Source organism: Manis javanica, chromosome 10 (assembly GCF_040802235.1).
Source record: "Manis javanica isolate MJ-LG chromosome 10, MJ_LKY, whole genome shotgun sequence".
Classification (NCBI taxonomy): Eukaryota; Metazoa; Chordata; class Mammalia; order Pholidota; family Manidae; genus Manis; species Manis javanica.
This window is the reverse complement of record NC_133165.1, coordinates 59,789,983-59,804,233: the sequence shown is the minus strand read 5'-3', so window position 1 is coordinate 59,804,233 and position 14,251 is coordinate 59,789,983. Positions and strand designations below refer to the sequence as shown.

The 14,251-nt window shown below is 34.0% G+C and overlaps 2 pseudogenes; one reads left to right on the top strand and one right to left on the bottom strand.

The window, feature by feature from the left end:
• LOC108400952 (centrosomal protein of 290 kDa-like) overlaps positions 1-14,251 on the top strand; it is a 332,902-nt pseudogene that overhangs the window by 31,145 nt on the left and 287,506 nt on the right.
• LOC108410084 (metallothionein-1A-like) lies at positions 5,656-5,903 on the bottom strand (annotated as a pseudogene).

Genomic DNA, 14,251 nt, shown 5'->3' with positions numbered 1-14,251 from the left:
GTTTTGGAGTATAGAGTTGCTTGTGCTTTTGAATTTAATTCCTGGATGTAAAAAAATCATCTTTTGAAATTGCCTGCTATGTATAATTTTTGCCACATGAAATACTCTAGTAGTTGTTTCATACTTCACTAGATCATTTTAGCCTAAAATCATACTTTTATTCTCTGTGTGTACATTGGTATGCATATTTTAATATGTCTTAGGAGATTATAGATCTGTGTTTTATTTAGTAAAACCTTATATTCTCCAATTTGATGATTAAAGTGACACGTTTTCACTGTAAGCAACAAGTCTCAGAATCTCCATATTGATAACCTTATTAATGTAGTGTCTGTATACACAGCGAACTGGATATAATTCAATGTATCAGACTTACTAATGCTGAATGAGCAGGAGGATTAATTGAATTAACTAAGTCTGCGGATAATATATCCAGTTCCATATGTATAGAGACAGCTATTACTTATAGATAAAATTCTAGTGACTTTGGGACCATAAGCAAACTAGTAATTCATGTGACTTCTGCGAGAGTTTACATTTTGTCTTTGCATCACGACCGTATGGGGTGGTAGTTCTCAACAGAGGGAGTTCTGCACTCCTCCCCTGGGGACCCCTGGCAATGTCTGGAAACATTTTTGATTGTCACCACTAGGGGGTGCTGCTGGCAGCTAGTGGGTAGAAGCAAGAGAGGCTGCTAAGCCTGTCAGTGGGCAGGACAGCCCTCCCCACAAAAAATTATCCAGTCAAAAATGACAATAGTTTTGGGGTTGGGAAACCATGATGTAGAGGAAGTCACGTGTTGCTGGAGGCAGTATTTAAAGTGCTATGTTTTGTTGATTCTCTGTGTTGTTTGTCTAGAGCCACAAAATTACTTGATGCAATTATTGCCAAAAATAGGAGACAGAAACTAGAGGGAAAAAAATTTATTTTATGTAAGTTTAAGAAAGCTAAGTGAATAATGAATTGTTCTTTTGGATTTGGATAAGACTTAGTTTGGAAGAATATTTAGGACCAAGCATTTGCTCTTCATAAAATTTATATAAATCAAAGTGTTCATTGGAGGAACCAGTCTATCAGATCCAAATGTTTTCTTCTATTAGGCTCCAAGAAAACCATGCAGAGGAAGTGAAAAAAGTGAAAGGAGAAGTAGAGGACTTAAGGTGTCTTCTGGCCCAGTCACAAAAGGAGTCACAGAGTTTAAAATCTGAACTTCAGGCTCAAAAAGAAGCAAATTCCAGAGCTCCAATAACCACAGTGAGAAATCTGGTAGATCGACTAAAGAGTCAATTAGCCTTGAAAGAGAAACAGCAAAAAGTAAGTAACATTAGAAAACTAACAACATTTTGGAAATAACGTGTGGGAGATCGCTCTTAAGAGAAGACCGGAAACAGATGATAGCGTATCTGTCTGCTTTAATGAAAAGTATGAGTCTTACTTCATGCTGTCAAGTGAGGTCTCAAGATAATTAGTTTAAATAGCCCTATTAGTGGTGATTTTAAACGTGTAGTCCAATTTATCTTCTTATGTTGTCATCAGTCTGATTTGTGGGTTGTCTGTAGGAAATAATGGAAAATCTTAACTTCATCTTTCCCCTCTTTTCTACTGAGATCTTATGATACTGACGCTATTTGAACAATCTGAATAATTGAACAATTTTGAGCAATTTGGGGTATTAAGAGGGAGATAGGACAGTGGGAAGAAAAAATTTAAAAAGCAAGTCACAGAGATAGTTTATGAGAAGGAGTTTGTAAGTGGCATTTCTGCTTTATTAGTTTTTTAAATTTCTCTCAGCTTTAAAATACACAATTGTTTTAAGAAGTACTTCTGTTTTCTCTGTGCTGGCTCATGTTTATTGGCAAATTTTAAGCCTTTTCCAATCCTATAACTTTCATTGTCTACTTAAATTCAATTATACTGAGAAATTCAGATAAATAGTTAAACTTGGATATTTGTAAATAAAACATACCTGTTTTCTGAATTGCAAATTGTTTGATTTAATGCTGAGTTCTTATTATCAAGATCTTGAACTGTCACATTCAATTTGGAAAGAATTGAGTGCGATTACTAAAGGAGATTCATTTGAAAGAGTTGGGTGGTTTGTAAGTTGCACCTGATTAAGCACATGGTATTTTAGGAAAATAGTTAATAGTAATAAAGTGTGAGTTATTTTGTTGTATTACATATTGCTCATATAAAATACTAATTTTTTTAAATGTATATATGTTGTAATTTTTAGGCACTTAGTCGAGCACTTTTGGAACTCCGGGCAGAAATGACAGAGGCAGCTGAGGAACGTATTATTTTTGCAACTTCTCAGAAAGAGGCAAATCTTAATGTTCAACAAATTGTTGATCAACATACTAAAGAGCTAAAGGTAAACCCAGGCATTAATATAACAAAATTTCTGACAATTACCATGCAGAATCCCCTTTGATATATAATAATTCTGATAATGAATAGAGTATTCTGATGAATTATTGGTAGATAGATACACACATGTTCACTCGCTTTTGAACAATAGCTATCTTTATTGAATTTAGGCACTGATTATCATCTTGGAGATTAGCAAAGGATAGGCCATAAGCTACTCTTCCTAATAGAATTAAATTTAAGAAACATACATAGGATTTTTACTTATCTGCTAAAAAGTGAGATAGATGTGTAGTTTTTGTTTTGTTTTATTTCTTTTGTCTTATCAGAATTTTCTAATTTTTGTTTGCCCATGTTAATTAGCTTTCCTTTCCAGCCACCCCCCCAAAATAGTTTATGGAAACCATGTAGCTCTTGACATATTGGTGACTCTAAAGCCTTGTTTTTTGGAAGTTATTTACTTTTTGGCAATGTATTTTATTATTTTCTAACCTGATCATTAGATTTGGTGATTAAAATTTTTGTTTATAAAACACATGTATTTCATAATGATTTTCAAATTTACTTACACAAAGTTTCATATATTATGGAGAAAATAAAAAATTTGCTTTCTATATGTTTTATTTTATTTATGATTTTGATTTGCTCTTATTTTCTTTGTACATGCCTTTCAACATCATTAAACTGTCTAGGGACTGGGTTTTACTCAGATTTTTTAAGTCTTCCATTATACCCATCAAGATTATGAGCATAGTTGACAGTAAAACTCTGTTTTCTTAATAATATATTAACACAAAATAGCCCTTTGTTGATGTCTCTAGCACCTTTCTCTTTGCCTGAAATATCTTCTGTTGAATTCTTCATATTTCTCAGGTCTTTTTTCTTGAAGTTTTTTCTGACTTCTCCAGGACAATTTATGTTTTTCTTCTAACTACATTATAATACTACTAATTTCCTATGAGTGTTATTGGTAATGCTTTATGCCGGTAATAATTTATGCAACAAAATATATTTTAAGTGCTACCATTCCCTTCACTTTACTATATAGGACAACTAGCAACTGCTTTCCAGTGGCTTATGTATATTGTTCAGTATTGCAAGTTATTGTCTTTGCAAAGTAGGTTAGAAACTACTTCAAGTCAGAGGTTTTGTTTAATGCCACTCTTATGCTTTGTAGTGTGTAAAACATTGCCTTGTACACTGATATGTACTTGTCTCTTTACTAAAAATTAAATCAGCCATAATGAAACATTTGCTAATTTGGTAAAATTTTGTTTCTGAGTATTTGTTGAAGATGAATTGCTTTAGCCTGTTTCTTGCTCTGTTTACTTCAAGTAGACTTGGTTCATTTGAAATGAAGATGGAAAAATATATATAACGTGCTGTTTTTTCCTTGTGTACTTAAGAAAATTAGATTGAAACGTTCTTGGATTGAAAGTATTAATTGTATACGTTCTGTATTATATTGCTTTTATCCTTGATATTTGAAGATTCATAAATTAAATATTTATCTTTCATTAGTCACAAATTGAAGACTTAAGTGACAATCTTTTAAAATTGAAAGAAGCTCTTAAAGCAAGTAAAAACAGAGAAAATTCACAAACTAATAATTTGAATGACTTAACCAATGAACTGACAAAAAAACAAAAAGCCTATAATAAAATGCTTAGAGAGAGAGATGGAATTGATAAAGAGAATGATGACCTGAAAAGGCAAATTAAGAGACTAACCAGTAGATTACAGGTACTTTTGTATTTAATTGTGATCATGTCTGCTTGAAAATACATAGGTAGTAGTTTATTCCATTTCTTAATTTTATTTATAATATTTGCTGGAATTAGCCTTTAAGTCACTTTGATTAAGGTAGCTCATTCTTTTTTGACCTCTATTCTATTTGTAGCTTCAGAGTAGCATCTTTAAAATGCAGAAGCAGCTACCATGCTATATTTATATATCAATAGTGTCATTTAGGAAGTATGGTTTAGCTGTAGCCTCAGAAAGTTTCTATAATTGGCATATTTATTGTGTATTTTGTTTAATTTTTTTTTTACCTAAGATATAAAAATACATATTATATTTCAGGGCAAACCTGTGATAGATAATAAACAGTCTAACTGAAGAACTGTAAAAGAAAATTAAAAAACTAGAAAGGCAACTGGAAAGAAAGGTGGATGAAGTAGAACTAAAACCTATAAAAGAAAAGGTATGTGAGGAAACATATTGATTAATATGTTTAAGGTAGTGAAAGACTAAGTTAAATGTGTAATTGATAACATAATTTTTGAGGACCTACTACATACTATACCTGGTACAGGATAATGTAGAGAAGTCTAAGATAAATTTCTGTCCTTTAGGAATTCACAGTCTACTTGAGGAGGTCCCTATAACGTAACTGTCATTCAGAGATGCTACAATATGTCCGTGTCCTCTCCCTGACATTACAGCACCTCCAAACCCTCATATACCTTACATATCTAACTTCTCCCCAATGTAATTGTTCACATAGATTGGTGCTTTCAATCTTTGAGAAAGAAAGCTGGGCATTTTTAGTCTTCTACCTTGACCCAAATGTGTCCTTTTTTTTTTTTTTAATGTGTCCTTTTTATCCTTCTATAAACTGGTCTGTTATTTCAGGGTAAACAAAATGACTTGGAATATATTCAGATTTTGCAATAATAATCAACCCACTCATTGATTGATTCTATAATGTGAGAAAAAAAATTTCATATAGATTAACAAACTGTTTCTAAAAGATATTGCTGATAGAAATAATCAACTCCCCAAAACCCTAAAATTAGCTAAACTTCATACAGTTAAATTTGTTGTAAATAATAAACAAAATATTTATCTTGTTGTTAATACCAAAGGTGACCTGGAAAATATTGGTGTTAATAGTAATGTTTGCCCCTGAAGAAAGTTACAGTGGAGGATCCATGGTTAAGAAAAGAATTTATCCTAAAATTTACCCATGAAATATTTGATATCTAAAATAAACATGACAATAGAAAGGAAAATTATCTATCTTTAATGGCAATGAAGAATAAACAGATAATGGGATTAAAATGTCATAATAGACTATATTCAAAATATCCTTTCCCTATGAAAATTGATCAAGGTCATACATTTATTTAAGTAGAACCCCAACACATTGCTGTCACAGACTTTGCTGGTGAAAATTGCAAGATCGCAATGTCCTTACTCTTTTTTTATAATCAACAATGTTTATTATGATTCACTATTTCATACAAACTGTAATGTAGAAAACGGATTGGCGGTGTACTAAAATACCCTTACAATACAGGCTGATACATGCTGCTCTGTTCTCATGGGGAGCAGGCTCTCCCCTGCGTCAGGCACAGCAGCTGCACTTGTCTGACACCCCGTTGCAGATGCCGCCCTGGGCACAGTTGGCACAACCCGCAGGACAGCAGGAACAGCAGCTCTTCTTGCAGGAGATGCATTTGCACTCTGCATTTGCAGGAGCCAGCACAGGTGCAGGAGCCACCAGTGGGGTGGGAGTAGTTGGGGTCCATTTCGAGCCGAGGTGTCCTTACTCATCCAGATTGCTTTCTTCACTGCCTCCCTAGTCGGGCATAGGCCTCTTTGTCGGACAGCAATCCCTAACCCGATGGCAATCAGAATACCTCAGTAGCGTTGTGGCCTTGCCTGGACTCCTGACTTCTGTACTTCAGTGTATTTCTCCTTAAAATAAAAATAATACCATTTGCATTGCCAACTTCTCAAAATCATTTTGACAGTCAAATGAATAATGTGAAAGTCTTTTGTAGGCCATCAAATCCGTATCACTGTACAGTATTATTACTAATTAGAAAAAAGAACACAAAGAAGAACACTAAAATTAAATTCTGTATATAGGAATCCAGTAAGAATATTCAGTTTTTAAGGTGCTGGGTATTTCTAATTTATGAATGTTTCTATACTCAAAGATGCTTTCATATTGAAATTCACCACCTTTTTTCTCTGCAAACAATATTTGTAGCCAGTCTACATGACATTTAAAAAACCCACCCCCAGGCCCTACATTCCTTTTTCTTATGCTTCTATACTTTTTCCATAGTGTTGGTTACTGTCTCACACTAGACATTTACTTATTTATGTATTCATCTTTTGGACAAAATCTTTGATGGCAGGAAACTTACCTGTTTTGTTTATTTTTGTATCCTTAGCACCTGGCATGTAGTAGATGCTCAGTATTTTTTGAATGAATGAAAAATTTTAAATACAATAACATTTCAATATCTCTATAGAGGGGGCTATTGGTACAGAAAATATGAGAAGAGAACTTCTCTCCATTCCCCTTCTCCCTTTTTCTTCCCCGGTCTGTAACAGATCTTTGACGTTTACCTGTTATTTCTTATTGTTCATTTTTAAATTATTTCATTCTTGCTTCCATCAGTCTTACCACAGATGGCAACGTCAGGTGAGACAGAATTGCCCATCCCCTGCAAAGCATTCCATGCCACAGAATATTTACTTACATACTTTATGACCCCAATTAATAGTTACATTTCTGGAAGTACATAAAATTCCTTTTGTATATTTTGGGAAAAAAGAAGTTAATAAGTATCAAACACTGAAGTTTTTATATATTTTTAAAGGCTACTTGTTAGCTGAACTAAATAAATAAGGTCAAAAAGTTGGCCAGAAATTGAGAAGATAGTTTTGATAGGGCAAGTTATTTTAGTTGGGCAAATGACTTTAAGGTATGGATTTTAACCCTTTCAGCCCCGACATTGCCTTATTTACAGTAAATACAGTGTTTCAGAATATCCTCTTTCCTTTTCCCCATGAAATTCATGGTTAATATAAACTATTACATGCATAATTTCAAAAATATTGTTTGAAATAACCTTAATGAAATAAGAGAAAAATAAAAGGAAAATAACATAAAAATAATAAATATACTCATGTTTTTTCTTATTTCAGCATGAAAATGCTATGGCATACTACAGTAGAAAACACAATGAAGTAGGCATGTGCATGTACCTTTATGCATGATCATGTGAATTCAGAGCTGTAATACAGACTGACACGAATGCATGCTGCTGGGAGCTAGTGTGTCACAATACCATTGCCAGTTGTAATTTAATCTCCAAAATGGTATGTAGTGGTTGGTATGGTTTTCAGCAAAATGATCTCTACAGTCTTTCCTTCTATAAGGCTGTTTCATTCCTAGAAAATGCAGTATATAGTAAGCCATTAAAAAATTGGTTTGTGGAATGGAGATAAGTTATTGGCTCAGATAACTGAACAGACTTTTTAGTTACATGAATGTCCAGGAGAACGTTTGAAGGTTCAGCATATTGGACTGTTCTGCATTATATGTATTTTTCTTGGTGACTTCATCTCAATTATAATGAACTGGGACCACTATACCTACTAATTCCCTTCTCTGCTTTGTTTGTTTGTTTAGCACTTACCACCAGCAAGCATACCAAAATTTATTTTCTTGTTTTTTGTCTTTATTTTACTTCCTTCTGCTCATCCAAACAACCAACAAAAACTAGACTGTAATATCCATGTAGATAGGGGTTTCTGTCTGGTTTATTCATTGCTTCTGTTCCTGGTGCCTAGAGTAGTACCTGACATATGGTTAGTATTAAACAAATATCTGTTGAATAAGAGAAGTAATGCTCATTGAGGATTTGAAGGGGCTGTGATGCTATATGGTGACAAAATTGGGTTATTTATACATACATATTCTTTGTTTGAAGCTTACTCCAGTCACGATCATCTGTATTAGAACCTTTATTTAGAGATTCCTAAGGGCATTAATGTTAGTGATCTGTTCCCCAGAATTTCTTCTATCAAGTTATAAAATACAGAATCCTTAAGCTAAGTTACATAGCAAAATGAATGTATTTACATATTCTCTAGGAAGTTTGGTTTACCATTGTCTAGTAAATTATACGTGATAGATTTAAAATGAAAAAAATATTGGTAATCCTCCCTCCTTTGTTATTGTTTACAGAGTGCTAGAGAAGAATTAATTAGGTGGGAAGAAGGTAAGAAATGGCAAGCCAAAATAGAAGGAATTCGAAACAAGTTAAAAGAGAAAGAGGGGGAAGTCTGTACTCTAACAAAGCAGTTGAATACTTTGAAGGATCTTTTTGCCAAGTGAGTTTATTTAATGTAAGCTTATGTATAAAGTCTTTAATTGACTTGGAAGTTAAATTGTTTTATCATACTTGATAGTATGAGAAATTTCTTAGTTTTAATTATATATTACCTATGATTCATTTTTTCTTTAAAATGTGTTTTAAATATATCTTAATTTATAAACGGAGTTTTGTATAATTTTGAAATATGTTAGCTCATAGCAAATATAGAAGGATCCAATTTTTTGCATATTGGTCTTGTTGTGAGTAAGCAGCAGTTTAATAAATTGAATATGCCAAACAATGAATGGTGTATTTTCATGATTCTGTCTCACAGAGCTGATAAAGAGAAACTTACTTTACAGAAGAAACTAAAAACAACTGGTATTATTGTTGACCAAGTTATGGGAGTGTGAGCTTTGGAGTCAGAAAAAGAGTTGGAAGAATTAAAAAAGGGAAATTTTGACTTAGAAAATGACATATCGTATATGAGGTAAGCTATTACATGGAAATGTGCTACCCATTATAATGAAGGAACTGGTTGACCCATAGAAACTGACATAATCGTGTTATTTTAAGTTTGTGGTATGTTGCTTGTCTTTTGCCATGGGAGTTGAGATGTTCCTGGGTTTTTGTATACAATTTTGGATTGTATTCTTGAACTTTTGAATATTATGTCATGAGAGGGATCTTGGTTAAATGCTGTGGGAAATGTAGATATCTTCGTTTTAGCAGACGGGTGGTCCGAATAGGTTCAGGTCTCAAGTTCTGACTTGCTATCTGAGATCTGTGATTCTAACATCAGTTCCGTTTTCAAAACCTTGACAGCGCTCTTTGGATCTGGCTGTGCTCCTTCCCGGTGACACTTGGCGGCACAAGAGCCACCCTCTGTGTGTTGGCTCAGTTCTCAAGAGTCTTTGGTACTCTGATCTGATCAGATCCATACATGCTCAGCCCAAGGGTGAGTTCAGAGGTTTGTAAACAACTCAACAAGGTTCCTTTCTTGAGCTTCTCCCTTTTTGCCATCTCCCTGATGCTTCGTTTCCCTAGGGCTTCGCCTTTTGGTACTTCGAATCAAATTGGAACTTTAGTTACCTATCCTGTGCACGTCAGCAACTGCACACACCCCTGCAGCCAAGCAAGCAGCAGAGGGCAGAAAGCGGATGTGGGGGCAGTCGGGGGAGCGGCGGCTACTTTTGCTCTGCCTCCTAACTATCACAGCTCTACCAATCAGAGAAGAAAAAATAAGGGATTTTTGCACTTCGTATTGTTAAGTGCCATTTCTCCTTACTCAACTTTATGGATTCCTTGGAGCTCTCTCCCTTGGTGCTAACACTCACTTTCAGATTTCCAGCAGTGCTGTCTGTGTTCAGGCCAAAAAATACCAGAGGACATTCACCACCTGTTTGCTGATACTTCAAATTCTGGTATTCTTTCCTAGTCTAAAATATTTACTCTTCACAGTCCTCAAATAGCTGCTCCATGCATTTGTGAGATACAGGATTGGAAGTGTTCACTCCACTCTACCTAGAACCAGAACCACCTCTCCTCCCCACCATGTTACTTTAGCAGAGCCTCTGAGATTTTGTGTTGTTTTTCTGTCTCTTTACAAGCTATGTCTTTTCTTATAATCACTGTCATGCAATGCAAAATAAAATCAGAACTAGTAACAATAATTAAAACTATTTATAATTTTGTTTCACTCATTTCTTCCAAGATGAATTTAGATTACTTTTTTATAATCTGTTACTTCCTCTTCTGTGTGCTAATGAAGTTTGGGATCATGTTAATGATTACTGTCAAAGTCTGGTACCTACATATAATGTTGGATATGAACATATTTACTATTTAAAATTTATCACACTTTTTTCCTTTAATCTTCAAAAATTACCATTAGTGCTTCTCAATTAAAGTCTATATTTGTGTCAGTGTTAATGTAATGTGAGAATATGTAGTTGAATTCCTTTAAAGGAACACTCATGAGCTTCTAAACTACATTCCGTCTCTTTTCCTTCTAAGTCCTTATTCCTTAAATCCTTCAGAATTTTCCTTGATGAAGAAAGAAGTGATTGAAGAATTTGTCTTTCTTTTAATATCTATTTATAGTTACTATCTGATCTCAGTAGTGGCTCCTTCCCTTCCTGATTTTTCTTGATCTAAACATATGTTGAAAACAAAACTAAATGCTTTGCAATTTTCACAAGGATCAAAATTCTTTAGTTTGCAGTCCTAATGATTTTAGAGGTTTACTTGTTCTTTTTTCTAATGTGAGTTTATACTGGTTAAAATATTTGGAGAAGACTTAATAGAAGAGATTGAACTTATCTTCTCTCTCAGTTCAAGTGTAAATTTTTAAACTTTAAGAATCAGATCTAGATGTTAAAGGGAAGGGGGACATTTCCAGAAAGAGAACCCCTAGCAGAGACGTAGAGGCAAGGGTGAATCTTTCATGTGTGGGTAAGAGTGAATTTAATTGCCTCAATAAAGGTAGACTCTGGCATAATTAGGTTGAATAGGTGTGGTTGTGACAGATGTGCAGGGCCTTGTAGGTCACACAGATGACCAGACTTGAAGTGACAGATTATCTGTCACCACTAAGAGCTTGAACTTTCTGAGAAGCTTGAGAAGCACATGGATTATATGGAATTATTACATGTTTTAAAAAACACCAGTGTTTAATTCAGATATCTTACACAATTCCATACAAATAGATTAGATGCATGTTCTTTCAAAATGTTAATGTAAACCAAAATTTACTTCTTTACTCCTAATTCAAGAGAGTCCTGCAGTGAATCCTCTGTAGACGGTCATTTTATAATATAAATAGTCATGTCCTATTTTTATAAAGTTTGTAAATTTTAGAAAATTTAAAATAAATACAGTGTTAATAAATACATCCATTGTGTTTTCTTTCTTTCCTATATTTTAATATAGTAAAAACAGTGAAACTTGAAGTTTGACTAGTAAAGAGTCTATGGTTAATTTCTAGAACTCACCAAGCTCTTCCTCGAGATTCTGTCATAGAAGAAAAACTCCATGCTTTTAGAAAAACAGTTTTCAAAGGATGCATATTCTAGGCCTTAAGTAAGTGTACATCTTTTTTTTAATTCATTTTTAAGCTCAGAAGTAAAATGAACTTCTGCCTTTATCCAGTCAGAAACATTTGATCCCTTTCATTAACGTTAATGCAGTAAACTCAACTTTTATTTTTACCAGGTAGTAATATATGTTGACTTTAATTCTTCTTACATAACAACAGTAAATAGTAAACTTGATTGTTTTGCTTTTGCATAAAACTTCATTACAAATGATTTCTGAAGATTTTAAGTGTAGTTATCATAAGTTTTGCTGTGATAAGAACATAAAATTAGATAAAAAAAGAAAATAGAGCATTATTTCCATTCAAACGTGACATGTTTCTTCTTTTTCTTTATAAAGAATCATTACATAGAATTGTTTGGTATGTCTTTAAAACATTGAGCGTGTATATTTTTGTCTTTTTCCTTTTATCTTTTCATATTTCTTTTCTCTGCTTCAAGCAGAATCTGTTACGTAACACAACTCCTCTTTGTACCCTTGCTACCAGTATTATAAATACAGGCATAATGTTTTTCACAAAAAGAACACTTTACATGGAAACAAACAAAACCCCGTGTGTTCAGAATTAAAATATGGGAAGGGAATAGATGCCAATGACAACTTATATCATCAGACACCTAGAAATAGTCTCCGTTGTCACAGTAATGAGGAAAAACACAAAGCGGAAGATAGTGTAGGTCCCACTGAGATAAATCTGAGGCGAGACCACATAAAAAATCAAGTCCATTTAGGTCAACAAATGGTACTGGGGCAGATTTTAACTCCAAATTTGAAAAAGGAACCAAATCCTGAAATTGAGAAAATAATCAAGACTTGTAAAAATAACAGGAACATAAAGACAAGGAGGAGAAAGAGCTGGGCGAGAAAGAGAAAGGGAAGGGAAGGGGGACACAGCTGAAGGTGTGAGTCACAACTGCCACGTGCATCGAGAATGACCTCCTGGGCAGGATCACCGTGATTCTACAACAAGCCATACTTGCTGCTGCGGTGACTGGTGGGCGGAGCGGGAGGCACAGGCGGATTCTGAAGCTCACACGCCCGTCCAGCGAAGCAGTGTGAGTACACGGCAGTCCTTTGCTTCTTTGTTAGCAGAGTCTTCTTACAGCCAGTAGTATATATGTATGTTGCAAATGGAGATAAACTGCAGAATTTGTAAAAAGTATGAACTATTAAAACTTCATCTTTTATTAAGCCCTCATATTTGACTAGTTCCTAGAAAATTTATGCTTATACATTTCCTTATTCATTTTAGTACTGTTTTACCCTTGGTACTCACCTAAAAAGTACTAGATTAGATAACAATAACAAAAATAGAGCACGTTAGAGGTGTTGGTTTTGCTAGAGAAATTCCTACCTCATCTATAAAATCTCACTACAGATAAAATTTCAGTGAAAACGTGTTGTGATACTGTGGGACATTCTAAAATAAACTCTTCATCTTTTTGCCTTGTAATGGATATCTTATTTATATTGAGAAAAAGGAGCTTGCATGGGTTGCTATCTATGCTGTGTTAGAATCTGTACCTAAGTCTAATTTTCACAGTACCCTGATTTACGTGGGAAGCTTGGAGAGTAAGTAAAATCTCCAGTGATCAAGAAGACGCATAGCCAGAATTTAACTGCAGGTCTGACTTAACAGTTCTTCATGGACATTTCATCAATACACTATTTTTGGTCCGTTTACCTTGCAGGACAGAATAAGACAAGTTTTCCCCAATTCAAATAAAATAGTAGTTATCTTCTTTTTTATTTATCCTTTCTACTTACACATTCCAGTCACCTAAGTCCTAAAAACATCAACTAAAATCAAGCATTTAAATGTTAAGAGAAGGTGGATGAAAGTGACTTAATTCTTATTTCATTTATAGTGTTTTTCACTTGATAATCAGTAATTGTAAATTTGAGACTTTCACCATGTTATTGTTAACACCCATCCACTAAGAATTTAATTTCTACCTTTTAACAGGATTCCACTTATGTAAAAGTCTCATAAAATTCATTATTTAAGAATTTTATTCTTATTACTTTCATGGGTAGTTTCATTAGAATTCATTTTCCAGAAATTTGGACAATCTCAACTAATACTTCTAGTTTTGTTTGATGAGACTAAGGGGGGAGCGATGATCCATATTTACTTACATAATAATGGCATCCATATTTGTGGGAGAACTGTGTTAAGAAAAATACCCTTATGTGAGCTCATCACAATTACGCTCTTCTGTGAGTGATATTTAATATAATTTATGTCGATCAATCAGTAGTACTCAGGTATTTACCAGTTTTTTTGTTAAATCAGATAGCTACCATGGACAGAAGAAATGTGAGAAAGACAGAAGAGCTCAGACAGGAAATTATAGATTTCCATGTCTGAAGAGATCTTAATAACTATTCCTTCTTGTGGCTTCATTTGTAAGATGCAAAAACTGAGGACCTTACAGGTGGTATAGTTTGCTTAGCATTAACTTAACTGTAGAAGAATCGGAATGTATTTTGAGGTTATTTAACAGAATAAGTAGGGACGTATTCCTGCGGTTTACAGATACCAGCACATCCTTTTCTTGCTACTGTGTGTGTGCATATGCGCACACACTCCCTCAAACACATAGACATTGGGTGGATGCGTACAGTGTTTCTAACAGTGTTCTGTTACATGCCCTTGAGTC